Source organism: Triturus cristatus, chromosome 7 (genome assembly GCF_964204655.1).
Source record: "Triturus cristatus chromosome 7, aTriCri1.1, whole genome shotgun sequence".
Classification (NCBI taxonomy): Eukaryota; Metazoa; Chordata; class Amphibia; order Caudata; family Salamandridae; genus Triturus; species Triturus cristatus.
The window spans coordinates 107,380,223-107,405,928 of record NC_140590.1 but is presented as its reverse complement, the minus strand read 5'-3'; the positions used below and the strand labels follow the sequence as shown (position 1 = coordinate 107,405,928).

The 25,706-nt window shown below is 51.0% G+C and overlaps 1 long non-coding RNA gene across 11 annotated transcripts in view; it reads left to right on the top strand.

Moving 5' to 3' along the window:
* Positions 1-25,706, top strand: part of LOC146808945 (uncharacterized) — a 588,451-nt gene that overhangs the window by 182,076 nt on the left and 380,669 nt on the right. The window lies entirely within an intron of this gene.

Here is a 25,706-nt window from a genome sequence, read left to right as displayed (position 1 = left end):
GTGATTTGGCTTTCATTATTTGACTCCTTATGAACAATGCCATACTACCGGCATGAGATATTCATCCATTTTCCTTTTACAATGGATCTTTTTTAATAACAATATATCAGTATAATGGTGGCCATCGGAGCACTTCCATATGAAGGCCTCTCTGTATCAACAGGGCTCGTATATGCTAGAACTAGTGTAAGATTTCCTCAGAGACAAAACAGGTGCAGCCAAGCTAGCAGCAGTGCAAGCTTCATTCACACAGAACTGGCACACTAGTGAAACTCACACACCGAAAACATCCAGCAAGGCGGCAGCAGTGAAAGCTTCATTCACACAGAACTGGCACACTAGTGAAACTCATGCACAGAAGACATCCAGCAAGGCGGCAGCAGCAGGAGCTTCATTCACACAGAACTGACACACTAGTGGCGGCAGCAGCGGGAGCTTCATTCACACAGAACTGACACACTAGTGGCGGCAGCAGCGGGAGCTTCATTCACACAGAACTGGCACACTAGTGAAACAAGTGCACAGAAATCATCCAACAAGGCAGCAGCAGTGCAAGCTTCACTCACACAGAACTGGCACACTAGTGGCGGCAGCAGCGGGAGCTTCATTCACACAGAACTGGCACACTACTGAAACTCGTGCACAGAAAACATCCAGAAAGGCGGCAGCAGTGCAAGCTTCACTCACACAAAACTAGCACACTAGTGAAACTCACGCGCATAAAACATCCAACAAAGCAGCAGCGGGAGCTTCATTCACACAGAACTGGCACACTAGTGAAACTCATGCACAGAAAACATCCAGCAAGGCGGCAGCAGCGGAGCTGCATTCACACAGAACTGACACACTAGTGGCGGCAGCAGCGGGAGCTTCATTCACACAGAACTGGCACACTAGTGAAACTCACGCACATAAAACATCCAACAAAGCAGCAGCGGGAGCTTCATTCACACAGAACTGGCACACTAGTGAAACTCACGCACATAAAACATCCAACAAAGCAGCAGCGGGAGCTTCATTCACACAGAACTGGCACACTAGTGAAACTCGCGCACCGAAATCATCCAGCAAGGCGGCAGCAGCGGGAGCTGCATTCACACAGAACTGGCACACTAGTGGCTGAAGAAGCAGGAGCTTCATTCACACAGAAATGGCACACCAGTGAATCTCGTGCACAGAAAACATCAAGCAAGGCAGCAGGATCTGCATTCACACAGAACTGGCACACTAGTGAAACTCACGCACAGAAAACATCCAGCAAGGCGGCAGGAGCTACATTCACACAGAACTGGCACACTAGTGAAACTCGTGCACAGAAAACATCCAGCAAGGCGGCAGCAGCGGGAGCTGCATTCACACAGAACTGGCACACTAGTGCACAGAAAACATCCAGCAAGGCGGCAGGAGCTGCATCCACACAGAACTGACACACTAGTGAAACTCGTGCACAGAAAACATCCAGCAAGGCGGCAGGAGCTGCATTCACACAGAACTGGCACACTAGTGAAACTCGTGCACAGAAAACATCCAGCAAGGCGGCAGGAGCTGCATTCACACAGAACTGGCACACTAGTGAAACTCGTGCACAAAAATCGAACAAGGCAGCTGCAGTGCAAGCTTCACTCACACAGAACTGGCACACTAGTGGCGGCAGCAGCGGGAACTTCATTCACACAGAACTGGCACACTAGTGAAACACACGGACATAAAACATCCAGCAAGGCAGCAGCAGTAGGAGCTTCATTCACACAGAACTGGCACGCTAGTGAAACTCGTGCACAGAAAACATCCAGCAAGGCGGCAGGAGCTGCATTCACACAGAACTGGCACACTAGTGAAACTCGTGCACAGAAAACATCCAGCAAGGCGGCAGGAGCTTCATTCACACAGAACTGACACACTAGTGAAACTCGTGCACAGAAAACATCCAGCAAGGCGGCAGGAGCGGGAGCTGCATTCACACAGAACTGACACACTAGTGGCGGCAGCAGCGGGAGCTTCATTCACACAGAACTGGCCCACTACTGAAACTAGTGCACAAAAATCCAACAAGGCAGCTGCAGTGCAAGCTTCACTCACACAGAACTGGCACACTAGTGGCGGCAGCAGCGGGAACTTCATTCACACAGAACTGGCACACTAGTGAAACACACGGACATAAAACATCCAGCAAGGCAGAAGCAGTAGGAGCTTCATTCACACAGAACTGGCACGCTAGTGAAACTCGCGCACAGAAAACATCCAGCAAGGCGGCAGGAGCTGCATTCACACAGAACTGGCACACTAGTGAAACTCGTGCACAGAAAACATCCAGCAAGGCAGCAGGAGCTTCATTCACACAGAACTGACACACTAGTGGCAGCAGAAGCGGGAGCTTCATTCACACAGAACTGGCACACCAGTAAATCTCGTGCACAGAAAACATCCAGCAAGGCGGTAGCAGCAGGAGCTTCATTCACACAGAACTAGCACACTAGTGAAACTTGTGCACATAAAACATCCAACAAAGCAGCAGCGGGAGCTTCATTCACACAGAACTGGCACACTGGTGAAACTCGCGCACCGAAAACATCCAGCAAGGCGGCAGCAGTGGGAGCTGCATTCACACAGAACTGGCACACTAGTAGCGGCAGCAGCGGGAGCTTCATTCATACAGAACTGAACTGGCACACTAGTGAAACTTGTGCACAGAAAACATCCAACAAGGAGGCAGCAGGGGGAGCTTCACTCACACAGAACTGGCACACTAGTGAAACTCGTGCACAGAAAATATCCAGCAAGGCAGCAGCAGTGCAAGCTTCACTCACACAGAACTGGCACACTAGTGAAACTCGTGCACAGAAAACACCCAGCAAGGAGGCAGCAGGGGGAGCTTCACTCACACAGAACTGGCACACTAGTGAAACTTGCGCACAGAAAATATCCAGCAAGACAGCAGCAGTGCAAGCTTCACTCACACAGAACTGTCACACTAGTGAAACTCGTGCACAGAAAACATCCAGCAAGGCACCAGCAGTGGGAGCTTCCCTTCTAAACAGAGTGGTTACAGTGTGGGCATCATATTATAATACTCTACATGACTGGTAAAGCAGAGGCAGCCGCAGAGCAAGCTTCCTTCACATAGGATGGCTACAGAATCCATAATGTATCAGACAGAAACAGCTCTGATGGCAGCAGTAGAGTCTACACAGAGCAGCAGAGCATTATACCAGCAGTAGCAGTGCAAACATCTCTCATGAGAGCAGCAACAATACAAGCTTCCCTCACAGGGAGAGTATGTGCAGTCAGTGCTGCAGTGGTGCAAATTCCCTTCTCACAACAGCAGTTGTGCAAGCTTCCCTCTTCAACACAACGGGTACATTGTGGTCAGCAATAGTGCATGCTCTAGGGCCGGATTGGCTTTATTGGGTATCGGGCATTTCCCCAGGAGGCTGGAAGGGTGAGGGGCCAATTTTGTTACTGGGGGCTGGTTTTGTAGCAGTGCAGCAGTTTTATAAGCACTGCGGAGTTCCTTGTATACACAACAGTTTTCACGACGCAATAAAAGTGAAAAGATAGCTCTTGTCATTAATTTACCTGCTGGAGAGAGAGATCATAGTTTTGTTTAGAGGCAGTTTTGACTCGTTTAAGGTAGCGCAGAGGGTTAATATGCCTGCTGCAAAGAGCGTGTACTATGCAGATCACAGAAAAGTATTGTATGTGCAAAGGGCAGTGGGTTACTGCTTTTGTCACAGACATTCTTTTGTTACTGTGCAGTTCATAAGTTACAGCTGTAATCTAAGTTAGAGAGCTATTGTTTTGTGCCAGTCTTTCATTATCCTAATGTTGCTAAAAAGGGTTTGTTTGAGTAGAAATACATTCTTATTAGTAAAGCCAACAACCCTAATTACTGTTTTACATTCTGAATTCTGAGTTTGTGCTTCCCCAGACCAAGCACTCTTTAAAAATGTCTACCTGTATGGATGACGTGAATCCTACACATTGAAGTCCCCTTTGTCTTATGTAACATTTTCTATGCACTGTTTTACACAGATATGATTCATTGTCTCTGTATGTGTGTGTGGTGTAAAATTCTCCGACACCCTACACTGGAATGAGAGGCGCTATGAAACAAATGAAATACATGTGAGAGAGGGACTATGGAGAGACGAGAGGCACTGTTGGAGGGTGCTAGTGAGGGAATCATTGAAGAACCACAATAAAGATTGCTGTGTCCTGGTGCACTGTAAGGTCATCTTTTACTGTTTTAAAAACTAATACAATTGAATATATGATATAAAATGTTTTGTAGAATCCACAATTTTCGCCTTTTTTTCTCATATTTTCTTGAGGGGAAACACCCCCCACCCCCTCCCCCCCAGCCCCTTTGTAGTGGTATGGCTCGCTCACTGCGCTTTCTCGCTATGCACCCTATGAGGGCTGGTATTAAAATATTTGCCAGGGCTGCTTTGGGTTCCCAGTCCGGCGGCCCTGGCATGCTTTCTTCACATAAATAAATGTAGCATGGGAAAAGTAGTGCCAGCTTCGCTCACATGAAGAACGCATACAGAAATGGCAGAAGCAGTGCAGGCTTCCCTCACATGAAGAACGCATACAGAAATGGCAGAAGCAGTGCCGGCTTCCCTTGCATACACAGCAGGTACCCCCATTGCTTGGATCAGTGCAAACTGTCTCCATTCTCATTTCCCTAAATCACGGAGCTTGATCTTCTCCATCACCCTGTGATCTCCCTATTTCCTAAGATCGGTTATCCCCTCTACTCTAAGTTTGCTGTCCCCAAACCGCCATTTTCAATCGTCGTTCTTCTACATCCAGAATCTGTGCTCCCCTATTTGCACACTGAGCTATCCTCATCTTAATTCCGGGCTCCTTTTTTTATTTCAGTCTACACTTTCCTCCTTTCTCAATCTGTGCTCCCCTCTTTCCATTCTGTGCACGCTTCATCGCAAATGTGTTCTCCCACTTTGCCTCAGTCTGTGCTCCCCTCTAATTCCGTCTGTGTTCCCTTACTTCATTATTCTGTGCCTCCACCTAAATGTGCTTACCTCCTTCCTTCCTCTGGGGTTTCTTGCTCTCTTAGGGCTTAGGGTTGGGCTTTCCCATTCTTTGCTCAGTCAGTGCTCCCATTTACCATAGTTTGCCCCCTCCCCTTTTACAATTTGGGTTTCTCAATCAATCAGGACTTATAAAGTCTGGCTTATTGCTCAATAGGGTATCCAGGTGCTTGCAGGCCCCAGTGGCTTATTCAACCAGTCAGGTCTTGATGGCGATTTGGAATTTCGGAAGTGAGGTGATGGTCCGTACGGAGGTGCGTGGACAGTCTGTTCCAGGTCTTTGCTCCGATGTTTCTCCATCTGTAAACTGTGCTTCATTCATCTGTCTTCCGTAACCGGCCTGTGGCCCGCTCTTTTATCTGTCTGCTCCCCATTCCTGTTTATTTCTAAATGTGTGCTCTTTTTCCCTGCTCTGGGCTTCCGTATTTTATCAACACGGTCTCCTTCTTCAGTCCCGGTGGCTTAACATTTGCCCCATAAACCGCTGTGGAGGGGGACCTCTAAGGGCCCCTTCGCACTGTGCACAGGTCTGAGAACTCATGACTGGTTCCAGAGTATGAAGGGGCCTCTGTGTACTTTGAAGGGGGCCTCTCAAATCTCAGTACCCCCCTGTTCAGTCTCCGCCCTGCACTCATTTTGTACATCATTTTCCTATCCTTTCGCGCTTTCTTTTTTCCGTAATCATCTCTCCTCATGTTTCTCTTTCTATCACCACTTCCTTCACTGCCTTCCTCTTAATGGTTTCTCACCTTCCCATCTTCTATCTCCCCTTTCCTCCCTCTCTATTCCTGCATACCTCCACCTCTCCCTTCCTTCCTTGCACGACTCCCTACCTGCTTTCCCAGCCCCTCCTTACCACACTGTCACTTATTGCCCTCAATACCTTCATGTTGATCTACACCTTACTTGCACACTACTCATATGAAAAGTGAGTCTTAGTTCTGAGGGAAGAAGGGTTGTTTCCTTCAGCTCTGGCTCAGTCCACCCACCCACACTCCAGATGTCTCATTCTACCCCATCCAACCCACCACCCTATCCACCTTTCACCCTGGGGTTCAACCTCCAGTCTCCCACTTCCACCTACACACCTGCTTAGAGTCCAGGAAGGTAAAATTAGGAAGAAAATTACATTTTCCTTTCATATTTACGAATACGCAGTCCATGTGCACTCCCCACTCTGAATGTGCTATATCTAGTCATTTGGATTCAGTGTGAAGCTCACGCCTACCTGCCGCACTCTGGAGGCTAATGTATAAATGTATTAATCAGAAGGGAGTGACTCAGAGTTCAAGAGCCCTGCCCCTACATTGCCTCCCCAGCAGTACACCTCACTCTCAGCTTGTAGCGTTAGTTCATGAGGGCCAGAGTTAGACTGTGAGGAAATGGGGAGTGGCAGAATATCTCAGCAGGGTTGTCGCAGTAACCCCTGTCTGGCTTTTTGCAGCCCCATCTGCTTGGAGATATTTCTAAGTGAATAGTTCATAATCTTGGCGGTAGCTTGCTGGCATTAGGGATGTGCAATGTCTTGGATTGCATAATTTTGCAATATATTTTAAATCTTTTCTTCAGAAACCTGCAAAGTTAAAAACGAATGAGACAAAAAAGGGCCATGTTATGCAGAGAGAATGTTCCTGCTGGCTTGCAGACCCACAAGCGGGCTGCTCAGCAGTCACTTAGCGTTGTCCCAGTGGCACAGCGGGCTGCTCAGCAGCTGCTTACCTTTGTCTTAGAGCCACAAACAGGCTGCTCATTAGCAACTTACCTGTGTCTTAGAGCCACAAGCAGGCCGTTCGGCAGCTGCTTACCTGTGTCTTAGAGCCACAAGCAGGCCGTTCGGCAGCTGCTTACCTGTGTCTTAGAGCCACAAGCAGGCCGTTCGGCAGCTGCTTACCTTTGTATCAGAGCCACGAGCAGGCAGCTCAGCAGCCACTTTGGCTTATCTTTTCGCTGTGGCACAACAGGCTGCTCAGCAGCAGCTTACTTTTGGATAAGACTGGAGCCATGAGCAGGTACTCAGCAGCCACTTAACTTTGTCGCCATGGCACAACAGGCCACTCAGCAGCCGCTTAACTTTGTCCCTGCCGCCACTAACCTTTGTCACAGAGCCACAAGATGGCTGCTCAGCAGCTGCTTACCTTTGTCACAGGGCCACAAGCAGGCTGCTCAGCAGCTGCTTACCTTTGTCACAGGGCCACAAGCAGGCTGCTCAGCAGCCACTTACCATTGTCTCAGAGCCATCAGAGAGGCTCAGAAGCTGTTTACCTTTGTCACAGTGGCACAGCAGTCACACAGCAGCTGCTTACCTTTGTCACAGTGGCACAGCGGGCCGATTACCTCTTCTCTCCCCAATACGGGAGGTACCAAGATGGCTCTTCCAACCATGAGCAAAGGAGATCTTGTGGCTGGAGTCAGCTCAGATCCCATCTTTTGAAGAGAGGGCTTAGGCTGCTGCCTCATTTGTGGGTAAAGAACCCACCCGCACCCTTGCCAAGTTGTGCAAAACTGCAGCCTGAGGTGCTGTGAACATGCAGACAGCAGAGGGGATTAAAACATTCCAGTCCTGCTGAACACCAGCACGAAAGAGTCTTGGACCCAAAAAAATCCTGCTGGTGCTGACCACCAGCAACCACCGCAAAAATACCTGCTGGTGCTGACCACCAGCAACCACCGCAAACACAAGGAGATGATGGACGGAGTGCTGAAACTTTTCAGACACTCACCCCAGTCCCAGATCTGGGTTGAATCCATTATCATTCTTTAGCTCACTTCGCCACCCCAGTTCAGACCCAGCCATATGCAAAACAGTCTTGAACCTGTGCCTTATGGGAACAGTCCAGCCCGAACTGCCAAGCCATGTCTTCCCTGGACGGGAAACAAGCATCCTGGGACCAGTTTTGGGATAACACCCATCATCAGCTAGGCTAGCTTGAATCCAATGGCAAAGTGAGCAAGTGACCCACGTCTTGGCATACCCTGCCAACTTGGGGCGAACAAAGCAAACACAAGGAGATGATGGACGAAGCGCTGAAACTTTTCAGACACTCACCCCCAGTCACAGATCTGGGTTGAATCCATCATCATTCTTTAGCTCACTTTGCCACCCCAGTTCAGACATAGCTAGATGCAAATCAGTCTTGACCCTGTGCCTCATGGGAAGAGTCCAGACCGAACTACCAATCCATGTCTTCCCTGGGCCGGAAACAAGCATCCTGGGAACAGTTTCTGGGTAACACCCCTCATCAGCCAGGCTAGCTTGACTCCAATGGCAAAGTGAGCAAGAGACCCACGTCTGGGCATACCCTGCCAACTTAGGGCGAACAAGCAAACACAAGGAGGGAAATAAACAAAATTCAAATCCTGCTGGACACCAACACAAAAGAGTCTTGGTCCCATAAAATACCAGCATAGAATAAGTGTTGCTTCCAGGAAGCCTACTAACATCCTCGTAAATATGATGGTTTCATGCCTCACCCGGGAGGAGGCTGGAGATAATCAAACCCAAATAAAAAGGAGCCTCGGCCAATGAGGAAGTCGCATTATAGGCAAGGCACTACCATCTGTAATTAAATGGAAGCTCAGATATTGACAGGACATTGCCATACCTTCTTAAAAACTAATCGCAGATCGAAATCATGACCAAATAAAAAAAGAACCGCACTGGCGAAAGAAAAATCATTAAGGAGCACACAGCCTCACACGCCAAGCCTATAACAGTGCAGGAAATTAAAGAATTTCTCGCAAAACACAGCCTAGGACAATAGTGCGCCCTATGTCTGATATGAACGGAGATGTGTCAGGGCAATACTCTACGAATTTGAGGATCTCTGACCAAATCTAACTTACGAATGGTGTCTGACTGCCGCTCCAGCGCTCAAATCTGAGGATAGGAGGAACACGTCAATCAATCCACGGTATATATTCCAACTTACAGTATGGATACCACACACCCCATATAGCTGAAAGTATTGTTTAATCTCAAAATCACTTTGTGTAAGAGTCATCCTAGTTTCTTTGCTAAATACCCATCACACATTTTACTTATAAACTTCTACCAACAGGTGTGCAATGGAAAGCTATGCATGATCTCCAACCTTTCCCTGAGTTTTGAGTTTAAATGATCGGCTGTGCTCTCTAACCATGCATTGAAATGGAGCGTCCCATCACGACGCGGTCACACAACACCAGAGGCTCTTGGAACCAGCAGCAACCAATCCAATAAGATGTATTTATAGTAAGAGTGGCAGTGCCTTACTAACAGGGGTGTAAAAACGAAATGTAGTAGTCGATAAACTCCAGGAATATACATTTCTTGAGACAAAAAGAGGATTGCTGGGCAACTTGTTCTTGCAGGAAATTTTGCCTGATGATGAAGTTGTGCAAAGATGAGACAATACATACCTTTATAAGAGTGTACATTTCTTATCTTTGTAAAATATAATTGAGATGAATTTTAGTTGTACGTGCCCCTAGTTACTGAGCAGTGACTTCCAGTTTTTCAAACAATTCCAGGTTTGTCACCTAAAATCCTTATTTTTTAATAATACAAGAACTATTACTGTACTATCAAGACATTATCAGCAGTCCCTTAGTTTAGCAATAACTAAAATCTTTTTTATAAACTCTAGAAATTAAAAAATTCACTGATATTTGCATGTAATACGGATTTCCTAAAGAGAAAACCAGTCAAAAAAACATTTAATGTAGAACCATTTGAAAAGCTGTGATTGGCTAGTGTAATTGGGAGACTGAATTTAGATTTTTTTCCTGCATTCTAAATACACGGAATATCTGAAGAATGGAGCAAATTAGGGCAGTTGTCATGGCTGTCCGTATAGATGAATTTTGGGGTTGCAGTCTTAATGCCCAGTTAACGCCCTCTTGCAGCCATGCGTTAACACTTTCAGCTTAGGCCCAGAGTGTCACATTGAACCATTAACATGTGTTAATAAAAATGCTCAGAAATCCCTTGGTTTGATTATATCCAATCTGAATTTACTAAATTGGGTAGGCCGAATCTTTTCCCCAACCCCTCCTCCATCCAGACAACCAATATTTTGTGGGTTAAATCTGCTTTTAAAGCCAGGTCAAGATCATTGAGCGAGCATCGCGAGTTTAACAGTCAGTCAGTCCAAGGCGGTGTGTAGATCCACCTTTCCACCTCCCTGGAGCCTCACCTTGACTGGATTGAGAACTCATGGCACAGGTGTTTGCTCACCTGGTTCAATTTAGGATTTCTGAGGTTGTGTCTTGGTTTACCTCTAGGCTAATTCGACCCCAAAAAAGTCCTGCTATGTGACAGAACGTTCCCGCAAAGCCTTTTACACTTTATCCTCTTCTGTACATGTTTTATTGATCTTCCTAAAAGGTTTTTAGTTCCCATTACACAAAGAAGGGGGATCAGAGCCCCAGGACCAGCTTTCGTGTATTTGTATCTGAAATGTGCTGTTAGTAGAAGAAAATCAGCATTCATTTAGTCTGGCCTAACTTTTAAACAAAACCCATATGCCTCCTAATGAATTTTCTTATGTGATTTTGGAACTTTAAACTGCACTTTACTTGCACTTTTCTGCAATGCTAGACATTGTTTCTTGTATGATTTTATGCCTCTTTTATGATCCATGCTGCATTTACGGAGTTCAAATTGCTGCGGGCTTTCACATGAATTGTCTCATTTTTAACCTGATTGTATGTCTTTGTTTTGAGTGTCAGATTGGGATGTCAATCCTGTAAACTTTCAAGGTCACATTTGTGTCCGACGTGAAGTGTTTGACTGACTGGCGTGTGCTAACACGCGCGGCGGGCGACAATAACTCGAATAGGATATTATGTGTGTTGACATTTTAAAGGTCAATTTAGGTAATTCACTTAGTTTCCTGTTTTCCTATGTTGATGCTCTTGCAAAGTTTCCCCCACAAACTGAGAAGATGTCTTCAGGGGGGCTGCCTGGTGCTTGAAAAGGAAGATCTGTTTTCTCTCAACTTTAGAACCGTTTTCTTCGGAAAGGTAAAGCTAGACTGATATTTTTAAGATTTTTCTCAGAGTGTGAAAGATCTGATTTTAATGTGAAAACCTACAAGCAGTAACCATGCAATAAACAGGTAGTAAATTAGTTCCTGAGACCTGGGGGGTGGGGGTGTAGCTGCAGAGGGAGTGTTTGGGGTGTTACACCCCCTAATAAATACATTATCTAGTAAATAGTTATGTACAGGTGCTTCCAATCGAATATGGTGAAGTGGCTGTCAGATTTCTCTCGGGATTTTGACTGGCACACACAGACAAACATACCCACACACTCTCTCTCCCTCTCCTCTGTTTCAAAGTTCCTAAAACTTTTGGTTATTTATTTTACAACCCTCAATCCGCACTGCCATCCCTTCCCTCTGCCCCCTAAGCCCCCTCGTGCCCAGCTTCCCTTATAATGTATTTTAGGATGATGTGCCAGCGTGATTGTTGGGAAATGTGAATCTCCCGTCCCCCGCAGCCCCCTAATCTTACTGACCAGGCTATGCCCCTGCTCTCCAGAATGACAGGAGGCGAGTGAAAGGCTATGTTCCCTCCTTCCCACCCCCTTTGCTAGGATCTAGGGGACATCTCAGTTGCAGCAAGGGTTTCCCCCAGGAAGCACAGGGGCGTCTTGTGTTCCAGAATAGAAAGTCTCTAAAGTATCTATTGAGGGAGCCGGAAATGGGGCCAGCTCCATCTGTTCAAGAAAAGCTTTTCATTGGCAGAAACTCGGCCAATCAGGTTTTCTCCTGGTTTAAGAAAGCAGAAACTGACCCGCACTAGAGTAGGAGGCACTTCCAACTGCAAGACATGCGTGAGGTGTGCATGCACATACATGACTACAGAAACTGATGCCAGGGTAGCAAATAGAGGAGATCTGATAATGTTCTGCGTTTCCAAGTGTTGGAAAGTTACCAGATGATTCCATGTCACCCGGACACAACTCTTCCAGACCTGTACTTCTCTGTCACTAAACACAGACGCCGGTGTGTTAGTTCAGCCCTTTCAGTTTAAACCACAACACCCAGAATGCACGGTTTCTCAAGCAAAAGTTCAGGACTTGGTCAAAGGTGTCCCGGATATGGAAGCATCTGGTAACTTTAGCTTGAATGGCCGTCAGCGATTGAAATGACATCATGGGTGTGGCCATCCCCAAATGAGTCTGAGAGAGGGGTGTGGTCTCACCAGAATGACCTCGCCCAGGGAGGGGGTGGCATATTTCATACAAGTTGTTGAGTGAAGAAGAGGAGGGTGGTAATATTCCAATAGGGATTTGAACCACTATGGTGTATTGTAAAGAAGAGATCTGGACAATGGCTGGTGGAACAAGGAAAGGGTCAGAGGCGGAGCTAAGACCGGAAGTTGTATAATATGGTGCGGCCACCTGCCACTTTCGCGTCTGGTTACAGGTACCGATTTCCGATAGGTTAAAAAGTAACACAATAGACACATTTTACATTACATTGTAGGCATACCGGGACCAACGCATTCCTTTATAATGGTATAAAAGAGGGCGAACGAATAAGCGAGTCTATTGAATTGTCTGTGTTACAGGTTGGAAACGAAAATGCTAAGTATGTGGGGATTTGTGTTTTCTATAGACACAGTACGCATTTCAATAAAACCGATTGATTGATTGTGCAGTGATTGGGCAGTGTATGGCGGTCATCCATTCGGGGCAGTGTCAAGGGAGCGTCCGGTTGCCCAGAGACAGGGGTAGTGTAAGGAGGCCTTGATTCGAAGTTGTGAGTGACTAGTGCAAGTATTTGGAGGGCAGTTATTGGAATAGCATAGGTGCATTTTTATTTATTTGGAATTATTAGTTTATATATTTTTCTTGTATACTATACGCTCTCTAAGTTTGTAATATGATGTCTACATGCTGTTTATTGGTTCTTTTTCTGTTTGGAAAAATCAATAAAGAATTGAGATACTGGAACAGCATAGGTGCCAACTAGTCAAGTATAATGTCTGACGTTTTCAGACAGTTCTGACTTTTAACCAATAGTGTGTTGAGTTTAGGGGCTTGTGGTCAGTAATGGGCAGGATAGGAGCCAGTGCTTGGAGGCAGCGGCCAGGCCGGTGGGTGATTGGGGACCAGTCAGAGGGGCCTGTTACTAGGGCAGTAGGAAGGGATCAGTTAATGGGAGGGCAGGGTCGGGCAGAGTTTAGTCACCGTGGCCACTGACGTAGCAGTGATGGGGTGAGGCACATTCAGTGGCAGCAGTGATCTGGTGGCTGGGGTGGGGGGGGGCAGTCCGCGGACAGCAGGGATGGGGTGGCACTCAGTCCACGGATGGGCTGAAGGGTCTGTCCAGGGATGGAATAAGGCACAGTCAGGGGTAGCAGCACAAGGATGGCTGGGGGGGGGGGGGGGGGGGGTCAGTCCACAGATGGGCTGGGGGTCAGTCCAGGGATGGGGGGGGTCAGTCCATGGACAGCAGGGATGGGATGAGGGCCAGTCAGCGTGGGGCAGTGAACGGGTGCCTCGGGCCGGTCCAGTGATAGGGTGGGGTTAGTCCACAGATAGCTGGGATGACAGTGATTTCGGTGGTGGGGCAGTGGAGGGCAGTCCAGGGATGGTGGGGTACTCATCTGCTGGGGCCACTGGCAGGATAGTGCACGGTGGTGAAGGTCAGTGCTGGACTGGGGGGGGGGGGCAGTCACAAGATAGCATGGGTGGCAGTAATGGAGTGCTAGAGTTCAGTCCAGGGATGGGCTACGGTAGCAGTCATCAGGTGGCTGAGGGTCAGTCCACGGCAGACAGGGACAGTCCAGGGATGGGCCGGGGGTCAGTCCAAGGATGGGATGAGGGCCAGTCAGTGGGGGTCAGTCCAGGGATGGCAGGGGTGGTGTGGTTCTCCCTTGCTGGGGTCTCGAGAGAGGCAGTACACAGTGGGTGAGGTTCAGTCCAGGGATGGGCTAGGGGTCAGTCAGCGGGGGTCAGTCCACAGATGGCAGGGGCAGTGAGAGGGTGAGTTGGTGGTAGCAGTCATCGGGTGGCTGAGGGTCAGTCCACGGCAGACCGGGTCAGTCCAGGGATGGGCCGGGGGTTGTCCAGGGATGGGGTGAGGGGGTCAGTCCAAGGATGGGATGAGGGCCAGTCAGTGGGGGTCAGTCCACAGATAGCAGGGGCAGTGAGAGGGTGAGTTGGTGGTAGCAGTCATCGGATGGCTGAGGGTCACTCCACGGCAGACAGGGTCAGTCCAGGGATGGGCCGGGGGTTGTCCAGGGATGGGGTGAGGGGGTCAGTCCAAGGATGGGATGAGGGCCAGTCAGTGGGGGTCAGTCCACAGATAGCAGGGGCAGTGAGAGGGTGAGTTGGTGGTAGCAGTCATCGGATGGCTGAGGGTCACTCCACGGCAGACAGGGTCAGTCCAGGGATGGGCCGGGGGTTGTCCAGGGATGGGGTGAGGGGGTCAGTCCAAGGATGGGATGAGGGCCAGTCAGTGGGGGTCAGTCCACAGATAGCAGGGGCAGTGAGAGGGTGAGTTGGTGGTAGCAGTCATCGGATGGCTGAGGGTCACTCCACGGCAGACAGGGTCAGTCCAGGGATGGGCCGGGGGTTGTCCAGAGATGGGGTCAGTCCAATGATGGGATGAGGGCCAGTCAGTGGGGGTCAGTCCAGGGATGGCAGGGGTGGTGTGGTTCTCCCTTGCTGGGGTCTCAAGAGAGGCAGTACACGGTGGGTGAGGTTCAGTCCAGGGATGGGTGAGGGGTCAGTCAGCGGGGGACAGTCCACAGATGGCAGGGGCAGTGAGAGGGTGTGTTGGTGGTAGCAGTCATCGGGTGGCTGAGGGTCAGTCCACGGCAGACAGGGTCAGTCCAGGGATGGGCCGGGGGTTGTCCAGGGATGGGGTGAGGGGGTCAGTCCAAGGATGGGATGAGGGCCAGTCAGTGGGGGTCAGTCCAGGGATGGCAGGGGTGGTGTGGCTCTCCCTTGCTGGGGTCTCGAGAGAGGCAGAACACGGTGGGTGAGGTTCAGTCCAGGGATGGGCGAGGGGTCAGTCAGCGGGGGACAGTCCACAGATGGCAGGGGCAGTGAGAGGGTGTGTTGGTGGTAGCAGTCATCGGGTGGCTGAGGGTCAGTCCACAGCAGACAGGGTCAGTCCAGGGATGGGCCGGGGGTTGTCCAGGGATGGGGTGAGGGGGTCAGTCCAAGGATGGGATGAGGGCCAGTCAGTGGGGGTCAGTCCAGGGATGGCAGGGGTGGTGTGGCTCTCCCTTGCTGGGGTCTCGAGAGAGGCAGAACACGGTGGGTGAGGTTCAGTCCAGGGATGGGCGAGGGGTCAGTCAGCGGGGGTCAGTCCACAGATAGCAGTGGCAGTGAGAGGGTGAGTTGGTGGTAGCAGTCATCGGATGGCTGAGGGTCACTCCACGGCAGACAGGGACAGAGACAGAGTACTGTGACTGAGGGTCAGTCCAGGGATGTCAGGGGTGGCGTGGCTCTGCCTTTCTGTGGTCCTGGGTGAGGCAGTCCAGGGATGGGGTGGGGGTCAGTCCAGGGATGGGCTAGTGGTCAGTCCAGGGATGGGGTGGGGGTCAGTCCAGGGATGGGACGAGCGCCACTGCAGGAACGGCAGGTAGGCACAGCTCCCACGCTGGCGTCATTGGCGGGCATGGCACGGAGGGTAGGGGAGGGTCAGTCCAGGGATGGGTGGGAGTCAGTCCAGGGATGGCGGGTAGGTCCGGCTCCTCACTGGGGTCACGGGCGAGGCAGGGCCCGTTTGGTGGGGAGTCAGTGCATGGGTGACAGTGATGGGTGAGGGCCAGTCCGTTGACAGCGGGTCAGCACAGTGTCCTCGCAGGGATCACAGGTGGGGCATGGCATGGCAGGGAGGGGAGGGGAGGATCCGTCTAGGGCTGGGGGTCAGTACAGGGATGGGTGGAGGTCAGTCTAGGGATGGGTTGATGGCCAGTCCAGGGGTGGGGTGAGGACCAGTCCAGGGACGGCAGGTTGGCACCGTTCCCTCGTTGGGGTCACGGGCGGGGCAGGAGACAGTGGGTGGGGGTCAGTCTAGGGATGGGGCTGGGAGTCAGTCCAGGAATAGGGTGGTGGGGGGCAGTCCAGGAATGGGTTGATGGCCAGTCCAGGGTTGGGGTGAGTGCCAGTCCAGGGACGGCGGGTTGGCATCGCTCCCTCGTTGAGGTCACGGGCGGGGCAGGGCCCGGCGTCTGGGGGTCAGCCCACGGGTGGCAGTGATGGGTGAGGGCCAGTCCAGGGACGGCGGGTCGGCACAGCTCCCTCGCTGGGGTCACGGGCGGGGCAGGGCCCGGTGGGCGGAGCACGGCCCGGTGGGTGGGGGTGTCACTCCACGGGTGGCAGTGATGGGTGAGGGACAGTCCGGGGACGGCGGATTGGCACAGCTTCCTCGCTGGGGTAACGGGCGGGGCAGGGCCCGGTGGGTGGGGGGGGGGTCACTCCACGGGTGGCAGTGATGGGTGAGGGACAGTCCGGGGACGCCGGTGGCTGGGGGTCAGACCATGGATGGGGTGGGGGGGCAGTCCAGTGATGGGGTCAGTCCACGGATGAGTGGTGGTCAGTCCAGGGGTGGAGAGAGGGCCAGTCCAGGGACATCGGGTGGGCACTGCTCCCTCGCTGGGGTCACGGGCGGGGCAGGGCCCGGTGGGCGGGGGGTCAGTCCACGGTGGCAGTGATGGGTGAGGGACAGTCCGGGAACGGCGGGTAGGTCCGGCTCCCTCGCTTGGGTCACGGGCGGGGCAGGGCCCGGTGGGTGGGGGTCATTCCACGGGTGGCAGTGATGGGTGTGGGTCGGTACAGCTCCCTCGCGGGGGTCACGGGCGGGGCAGGGCCCGGTGGGTGGGGGAGGGTCGCATTATCCCTGCAGACGCTCCTCCAGTCCAGCGCATTGATCCGACTGCGGCAGAGTTAATTGGAGATTGGCGGTGATAGATCGGCCCTGCTGCAGGTTTCACCGCCTGAGCCCGGCCTCCGAGGGGGGATCGAAGCCCACAGACGTGCGGGGAATGGTGATAGCCACCCCGCCTGGCGCCGCGGAGCGCGGATCCCAGCAGAGGAGGTCTCGCCCCTGGGGAACCTGCGGGTGCAGCTGAAGCCTGTAGAGCTGGGGCAGAGTCAGCCACATATCTGCCAGTCACGTGTGCAGTGTGAGCAGAGGCGCTCATTGTCAGGCCCCCAGGCCTGCGTGCAAGTTAAATTGCACTGGCAAAATTCACCTACTCTCAAATATTGCATTTCCTACAGTTACTGGAAATTTCGCATTCACAATGTTGCATTATTAGTCTTAGCCGCGATAGTCTAGTTTGTGCAAAAAACATATCTTGCCAGGAAATATTTTTACTCAGATTAATCAAATGTCAGTATCTTGCGAAACGACTTATCTTGTAGTGCACGCTTACACGAAAAGTCATGCGTGAACCCGGAAAACCACGCTTTCTTCTAAAAACATATTGTCTGTGAAATGTTAAGACATTTTACAAAATTTCACTTGAAAAAAAAATGACGCAACTTCGCCTATCAGCAGTAGTCAGGTCGGTCCAGAGTGTCGGTAGCTCATTTCAGAGTAGGGCCGGGGCCAAAGTAAAGTCTCCGAAGCCGTCACGTGACTCCATCGCACTAGGAAATGACGGAACTTTCAATGGTGCAAGCTCCAAACGTCCATTCATGTCCAGTTCAGCCACTGGACTTCTGGGATCTGTAGTCCTGGTTTTTGTAATGGATTGTGGACGAATTCCAGCAGGCCGCAAAAAACGGAACCGATGGAACGGGGAAAGTGTGCACTAAGAGGGTGCGGAATGAAGGCTGGGGTTACCGGTAGGGGGAGGGAGAGAGCTCTACAACAAAGACTGATGTAGGTGAAATAAGAAGAAATACGTGGAATGAGTATTAAGAAGGGGGCGAAGTGGGGAAAAGACAGCTGGCAGGAAAGAGAGGTCTAAAGAGTCAAGAGGTAAAGAGACTGCAAAGTGGGGGGGGGAGGGTGTCTGATGCCCAGCTCTCTAATTGGGTTGATGAGGCGTCCCGGATTTGCCGGGACAGTCCTGGTTTCCCATAATCTGCCCTGGCAGATTTCAGCAAATTTGGCTGATGGCGGGGTTCTCAGCGGGTCCCCTGAAAACCGAGGGAGGCACGTTTTAAGTATGTTCGAAAGCACGACTAGTTAGCAGCTGTTCTCAGACAGCAATTTAATTATCAGGTGTGATTGTAGGTAGGCTTAAAAATTGCACTTTATTTATTTCCTCAGTGCCTCGTCTGCGTTTCTTGGTTGATGCGTGCTGTCGTTCTGTGCCCATTGGCAGATGCACAATTGGAATCCTTCTTCTCTTTAAGTGAAATGTCCAGTTTTTTCAGTTTTATATCTGGTCACCCTCATTCTAAAGCTTCCTCAACAAGGATCTGTGTTTGACCTCATGGTCACAGATTTAAATCCTAGCAGGTGCACGCTGTTTTTCATCCTTCTGAGGTCGATGAAACACATAACATTGAATTAGAAAACAATAAACGTCGACCGTGCGGCATCAAGGGCCGAAGGTCTGCTTTAAAAATCTACCTTTTATTCTAGGAGTGGGTGGGCGGGATTAAAGGGTCAGAGGCAAAGAACAAGTTGTATACCCAAAAAGAGAGGATCGCAAAGGGAGTGGATTGATGGAGAAAAGGTAGGAGAAAGGATAATGGAAAAGTAAAAGTAGGGGATGGATAATTTGGAAGCGTCAGAAAAGAAGGGTCGGGTGTGAAGGAAGGAAGAATGCAGAAGGAAGGCGAAGAGACATTAACCGAGTGAAGGGAGATCTGAGTGAGGAAAGGAAAACTAAGAGTTGAGAAGGGATAAAAGAGAGTGAGGACAGAGCGACTGGAAGACAACAAGCATGGTGGGAGTGTGACTAGCCCTTGTGGGGCAGGTCCATAGGGCAAGGGTGACTGGCACACAGGCAGGGCGCGGGTATCCATGGCGACGGGAAAAGAGGCGCAGAGTTTGAGGAAGTGAGGGGAAGCCTGAGTTGGGGGGCATGCAGGCAGGTGGAGGGAAAGCACAGTGGGAAGTGGAAGGCAGGGTATGAAGAGCGGAGGAGATTGGGGAGGAAGCCCGAGACTGGGAAGGCCGATTAGAGAGGGGAGAGACAGGAGAGAAGGAGGGGGGTAAAGGAATGGCGATGGAGGGGTGGGCGGTACCAGAGAGAACGTCATAAGAACCGAAGGGGCAGATAGGGCGGGGTGGAGGATTTGAGGCCTCTGAGCCTGGGCTGGGGAGGGTGAGTTCTATGCCACTAGTCTGGGGCTGCACTGCTCATGACGTCACTGCTCTGCGCCCTCGTCTGGAGAGAGTAAGGGTTGAGGCCGGTACTTCTTTGTCAGTACACTGGGGACAACGCCCTCCCGAGCACTGCTCTGGGCTGGGGGAGGGGCCTCAACGGTAGGTCTTTGGGGTTATAGCCCCTTCTGCCGACGCTCACAGTGGATATATGGACTGGGGTGGGTGAGAGTGGCTCCACCCAAGGCTCAGACCTTGACCGTGGATTCAAGTGAGCTCTTGCTGCATCCTACCAGTCTTCGCCTGTGAGGGTGGTGGAGTGGAGGTTTGGCAAAATTCCATCCAGATTTGGCTGATTTTGGGGTGTTTTTGTGTGTTTGCGGGGGGCACGTGTTTGAGGGAAAAGTCGTACCCCTTCCACTGGATGGATTTGTGTAATTCTTGGTGATATTCTTCATAATCGCTGGAACTACTGTCCCAGTGAGTTTCAAGAGGATCGAAGTAGGGGAAGTGCGAAAAAAACGCTTTTTTTTTTATTAAGGCTTGAAATGCCATGTTATCCAATGGGCGTTTTTGGTATGGTGGAGAAGTGGTTTTAAGGGTGTTCCACTTGCTCAAGAGGAACGGGACTCCTGAGTCCTAGCAGTCTTGGCCCGTGAGAGTGGTGGGGGTGGACACACATGAGCCCAGGCTTGCATCCTAGAAGTCTTGACCCGTGAGAGTGGTGGGGGTGGACACACATGAGCCCAGGCCTGCATCCTAGAAGTCTTGGCCTGTGGGAATTGTCAGGGTGGACACACATGAGCCCTGGCCTGCGTCTTAGCAGTCTTGGCCTATGGGAGTGGTGGGGTTGGACACAAGTGAGCTCTGGCCTGTGTCCTAGCAGTCTTGGCCTGTGGGAGTTGTGAGGATGGATACCTGTGAGCTCTGGCCTGCGCCCTAGCAGTCTAGGCCTATGGGAGTGGTGGGGGTGGACACAAGTGAGCTCTGGCCTGCGTCCTAGCAGTCTTGGCCTGTGGGAGTTGTGAGGGTGGATACATGTGAGCCCTGGCCTGCGTCCTAGCAGTCTTGGCCTGTGGGAGGGGTGGGTTGGACACACGTGAGCCCTGTCCTGCGTCCCAGCAGTCTTGGCCTGTGGGAGTGGTGGGGTGGACACACGTGAGCTCTGGCCTGCTCCTAGCAGTCTTGGCCTGTGGGAGTTGAGGGTGGATACACGTGAGCTCTGGCCTGCGTCCTAGCAGTCTTGGCCTGTGGGAGTGGTGGAGGTGGACACACATGAGCCCTGGCCTGCGTCCTAGCAGTCTTGGCCCGTGAGTGGTAGGGGTGGACACACATGAGCCCTGGCCTGCATCCTAGCAGTCTTGGCCTGTGGGAGTTGTGAGGGTGGATACACATGAGCTCTGGCCTGCATCCTAGCAGTCTTGGCCTGTGGGAGTTGTGAGGGTGGATGCACATGAGCTCTGGCCTGCGTTCTAGCAGTCTTGGCCTGTGGGAGTGGTGGGGTGGACACAGGTGAGCCCTGGCCTGCTTCCTAGCAGTCTTGGCCTGTGGGAATGGTAGGGGTAGACATACGTGAGCTCTGGCCTGCTCCTAGCAGTCTTGGCCTGTGGGAGTTGTCAGGGTGGATCGACGTGAGCTCTGGCCTGCGTCCTAGCAGTCGTGGCCTGTGGGAGTGGTGGATACAAGTGAACCCTGGCTTGTATCCTAGCAGTCTTCACCTGTGGGAGTGGTGTGGGTGGATACACTTGAGCTCTGACCCGCGTCTTAGCTGTCTTAGTCTGTGGGAGTGGTGGGAGTGGATACACTTGAGCCCTGGCCTGCGTCCTAGCAGTGTTGGCCAGTGGGAATAGTGTGGGGTGGACACATATGAGCCCTGGCCTGCTTCCTAGCAGTCTTGGCCTGTGGGAGTTGTGAGGGTGGATACACATGAGCTCTGGCCTGCATCCTTGCAGTGTTGGCCAGTGGGAATAGTGTGGGGTGGACACATATGAGCCCTGGCCTGCTTCCTAGCAGTCTTGGCCTGTGGGAGTTGTGAGGGTGGATACACTTGAGCCCTGGCCTGCGTTCTAGCAGTCTTGGCCTGTGGGAGTGGTGGGGTGGACACAGGTGAGCCCTGGCCTGCTTCCTAGCAGTCTTGGCCTGTGGGAATGGTAGGGGTGGACATACGTGAGCTCTGACCTGCTCCTAACAGTCTTGGCCTGTGGGAGTTGTCAGGGTGGATACACGTGAGCTCTGGCCTGCGTCCTAGCAGTCTTGGCCTGTGGGAGTTGTAAGGGAGGATACACGTGAGCTCTGGCCTGCGTACTAGCAGTCTTGGCCTGTGGGAGTGGTGGATACAAGTGAGCCCTGGCCTGTGTCCTAGCAGTCAACTGTGGGAGTGGTGTTGGTAGATACATGTGAGCTCTGGCCTGCGTCTTAGCTGTCTTGGTCTGTGAGAGTGGTAGGGGTGGACACACATGAGTCCTAGCAGTCTTGGCCTGTGGGAGTGGTAGGGGTGGACACACGTGAGCTTTGGCCTGCTCCTAGCAGTCTTGGCCTGTGGGAGTTGTGAGGGTGGATACACATGAGCTCTGGCATGCGTCCTTGCAGTCTTGGCCTGTGGGAGTGGTTGATACAATTTAGCTTTAGCCTGCGCCCTAGTGGTCTTGGCCTGTGGGAGTGGTGGGTACAATTTAGCTCTGGCCTGCATCCTAGCAGTCTTGGCCTGCAGGAGTGGTAGGGGTGGACACACATGAGCTCTGGCCTGCTCCTTGCAGTCTTGGCCTGTGGGAGTGGTGGATACAAGTGAGCTCTGGCCTGCGTCCTAGCAGTCTTGGCCTGTGGTAGTGGTAGGGGTGGACACACGAGCCCTGGCCTGCTCCTAGCAGTCTTGGCCTGTGAGAGTGGTGGATACAAGTGAGCTTTGGCCTGCGTCCTAGCAGTCTTGGCCTGCAGGAGTGGTAGGGGTGGACACACATGAGCTCTGGCCTGCTCCTTGCAGTCTTGGCCTGTGGGAGTGGTAGGGGTGGACACACATGAGCCCTGGCCTGCTCCTAGCAGTCTTGGCCTGTGGGAGTGGTATGGTTGGACACACAGGAGCTCTGGCCTGCTCCTAGCAGTCTTGGCCTGTGGGAGTGGTAGGGGTGGACACACGAGCCCTGGCCTGCTCCTAGCAGTCTTGGCCTGTGGGAGTGGTGGATTCAAGTGAGCTATAGCTCTGGCCTGCGTCCTAGCAATGTTGGCCTGTGGGGGGTGGTGGGGGTTCACATGGCTTGGGGCGGAGGGGCTTTTCCAGGATTCTTTTGGTTTTAGTTCAGCTGCTTAACCTTAAACTTCCTCCTGCATCCAGCTGAAGTCGTGACCTCTGCCCCCTGGGACAATGGCCGGCCTCCCCATCTCCAGGCTGCTCCATGTGCTGGAGCCATTTTCCCTTCACTAAAGTGTCAGGTCTGGGATGGATCGGATTAACCCTTGGCTGCTGGGATTCAATACAGTTGCAGAAAGGCGATCCTCGTGCAGGCTGCCCACTGCAGTTGTACACTGGTGTGTCTCTGTGCCTGCCCTGTCTGCCCCTGCATGTCTGGTCTGTCTGTTTGAGTCGTGTCTGTGTTTAGATCCGGGATTCTGTGTGTTTGTCAATGTACTTTATGTTAGTCCTTGCGTCACTCGGGCTGCCTCTATGTCAGTCTGTTTGTTTTTATCGCTCATACCCCCGTTGGCTCACTCAGCCGTTGTGTGTCCTGTCTAGCTGTCAGTCTGCCTGTTTCACTGTGTGCAGTCTGTCAGTCCCACGGTATATTTTCAGCGTCTTTGTGAGTTTTTCTATCCTGGGTGTTCAACCTGCCTGTCTCAATTACTTTCAGGTGTCCCCTTGCAGCACAAGCTGTCTGGAGCTATTGTGGGTACACCAAGAACCTACAGTGGCTAATAACCCACCCTATTGCTTGCAGTTGGTTGGTTTTATTGGCGCTATCATTGTTCCCTTCTTTGTCTATCTCCTCTTCTGGAGTATATCCTCTTTACCATGTCTCTGATTTTCTGATGTCTGACCTTCAACCGCTCATTTCTTAGAAACATGTTGTTTTCTTTTTGCCTAAGCACTCCATGAGAGTTGATGTGTTTTCCAGCTGTCTCCCTTGCATGCCGATTTTCCTCTCCCTGTCCACTCCCCATTCCTTCCCCCACTCCTGTATTGCCTCCCACCAGCCCCAGGGTCATCACCTCCTTTCTTGTCTTTAAAAAAAAATTGTTTTCATTTTTTTTTTTTAGGGCCGGACGAGGTCGGTACCTCTGCCTTAAAAAAAAAAAAAGCAAAGAGATTTTTGCAAAACTATTTCCTTGTTTATTTACTGATCCATCTCTGTCATTACAGCCATGTAACTGCGCCTTTTCTTTGCTTTTTTGACTATAGTGCACAACATGCAATTGCTTGTTAATTTTATCGATCTGTGTCTGTGTGCCCCGTATACACGTTTCACGACAGACAGAGCTCAAATCTATGCCAGAACTTCTCACATTCCTTAAAATCAAAATAGGCTGCGTTCAGCAGAAACCAAACAAAAGATCACACATCGCAGGCGAAGGCTTGCCAAGCATGCTGCTTCAGTTTCGAGAAGGCAGTGTGTTGTAGGCAGCACCTTCTATGAAATATGTAGTGTAACAAAGCACCTTTTGAGGGTTGACATTGAGTTATGCTTCAATGTCTTTACAGAAACATGAGATTACAGTAAAAGTGTGTTGTGTTGTCTTACCTTGTGTTGTGTAGGCAGTGATTTCCCTTCACCTGTTTGGACAGGGTCATTTCCGGAGTTTTTACTCCGCCCCTTGGATTGACGGTCCTGTTGCATATATAAATGCACTGGAGGGGACTTATTCCCCTCAGAGAGGTAACAGTTTCCAAAAGCAGGGTTCATGTTTTGTTTCCATTTAAACTAAGCACACTGGCATTCACCCAGGCCTGAATTTCCTGGAAATTGTCCTTGACAGCTGCTAGATTTTGCTCAGGACTTTATGATAAGTGGATCACCACATGGGTATCATCGGCACAACGATGAAATCTAAAATCTGACGTCTGAGAAACCTATCTAAGCGGTGAGAGATATGACCCTTCAAGGGCTCCGTAGTGCACTGCTATGGGAGGGCAATCCTGTTCTGTACTTGTTCCAAGATGCCACCACTTCCCTAATGTATGTCTGAAGATTGGAGTGAACGGAGAATGCACCGACAAGTCAAGAAGCACAGTGAGGGCGGGGTTTAAGATGAGGGTGAAAGATGTTTGACCCTTTAATAAGGGACATTTCCAGCCTTCTCATTGACAAAAACTCCCAGGGTCTTGTTCGCCTCTGTGTCAACACGGAAGAGGAAGAAGCGTACAATGATAGGCCAAGCCTTGTCAGCTAGAGATGGCATGACTGTGGCCCCTTCCCACAGGTGTGTGGAGCCCTTACCCACGTATTGTGGCGTGCCTCGTCACAGGGTCCTCAGTCTAGCACTGACACGGATGATGATGTATCCAGTAGCGTGCAGGTAGTTTGTCAACGAGTGAAAGAAGGTAGGTGTCCACCTAGTCTAGCATGTCCCTCTCCCAACTACAGCCACTCTCCGTAACTGAGACCGGGTGAATCCACGTCATCAATACAGATAGAACAAATGGAGGCGGTGGGTAAAGAATATTTTGACGCCCCTCTTTTGCATTATGAAAAATCCATGTGGTTCTGAACCTAGACTCCTCATGTCATAAAAGTAGGTCAACATGTTTCAGCATTCAGAAAAAGTATTGGAGCTTTCATCAGGGCTAAACTCACACATATCGATAGAGAATACAACAAAGATCCCAGTTGACTTCACTGAGACTTCCAAAAACATATGTATCAATTATTTCTACAGTATTAGGTGTGTGCTACCCGTCACCTCCACTCGTCCATAAGATATGCCTTTTCAAGGAGTCCCACTAGGCCCAAGATTTGACTAAACTCTCACCTGCTCAGTGCCAGGATACTTTCTCAGTGATAATGCACTCTAGAAATATGCATAACGTAACATAAAACATAACAAAACACGCTTCGCTCTAGGATTCAGCTGGGATCAAGCTTAAGACAGTGAGACGCTGTGCATGTGGGAGAGGGGCACGAGGAATCTTATGCTTCTAGTCTGTCATTTGGCTTCAGGATGCCAGACTCCTCTACGAAACCTATTTGAAGGCGCATCGTTACTTGCGGGACCCTCACCAATGCGCCAGGTGTGCATGAGAGGAGCAAGGAAGGTAAAGCTGTAAACAAAGTCCATGACTCACAGGTGTGTGTGAGAGAAGTGTGAGTGTATCATTCAAAGAGAGATGGTGTGTGTGTGTGTTTGTGTGTACATGCTACTTATAGGTCAGAACACAGTACAACACAAGGTAGCATTTGACATAAATCGTATACGATTCCCAAAATAAATC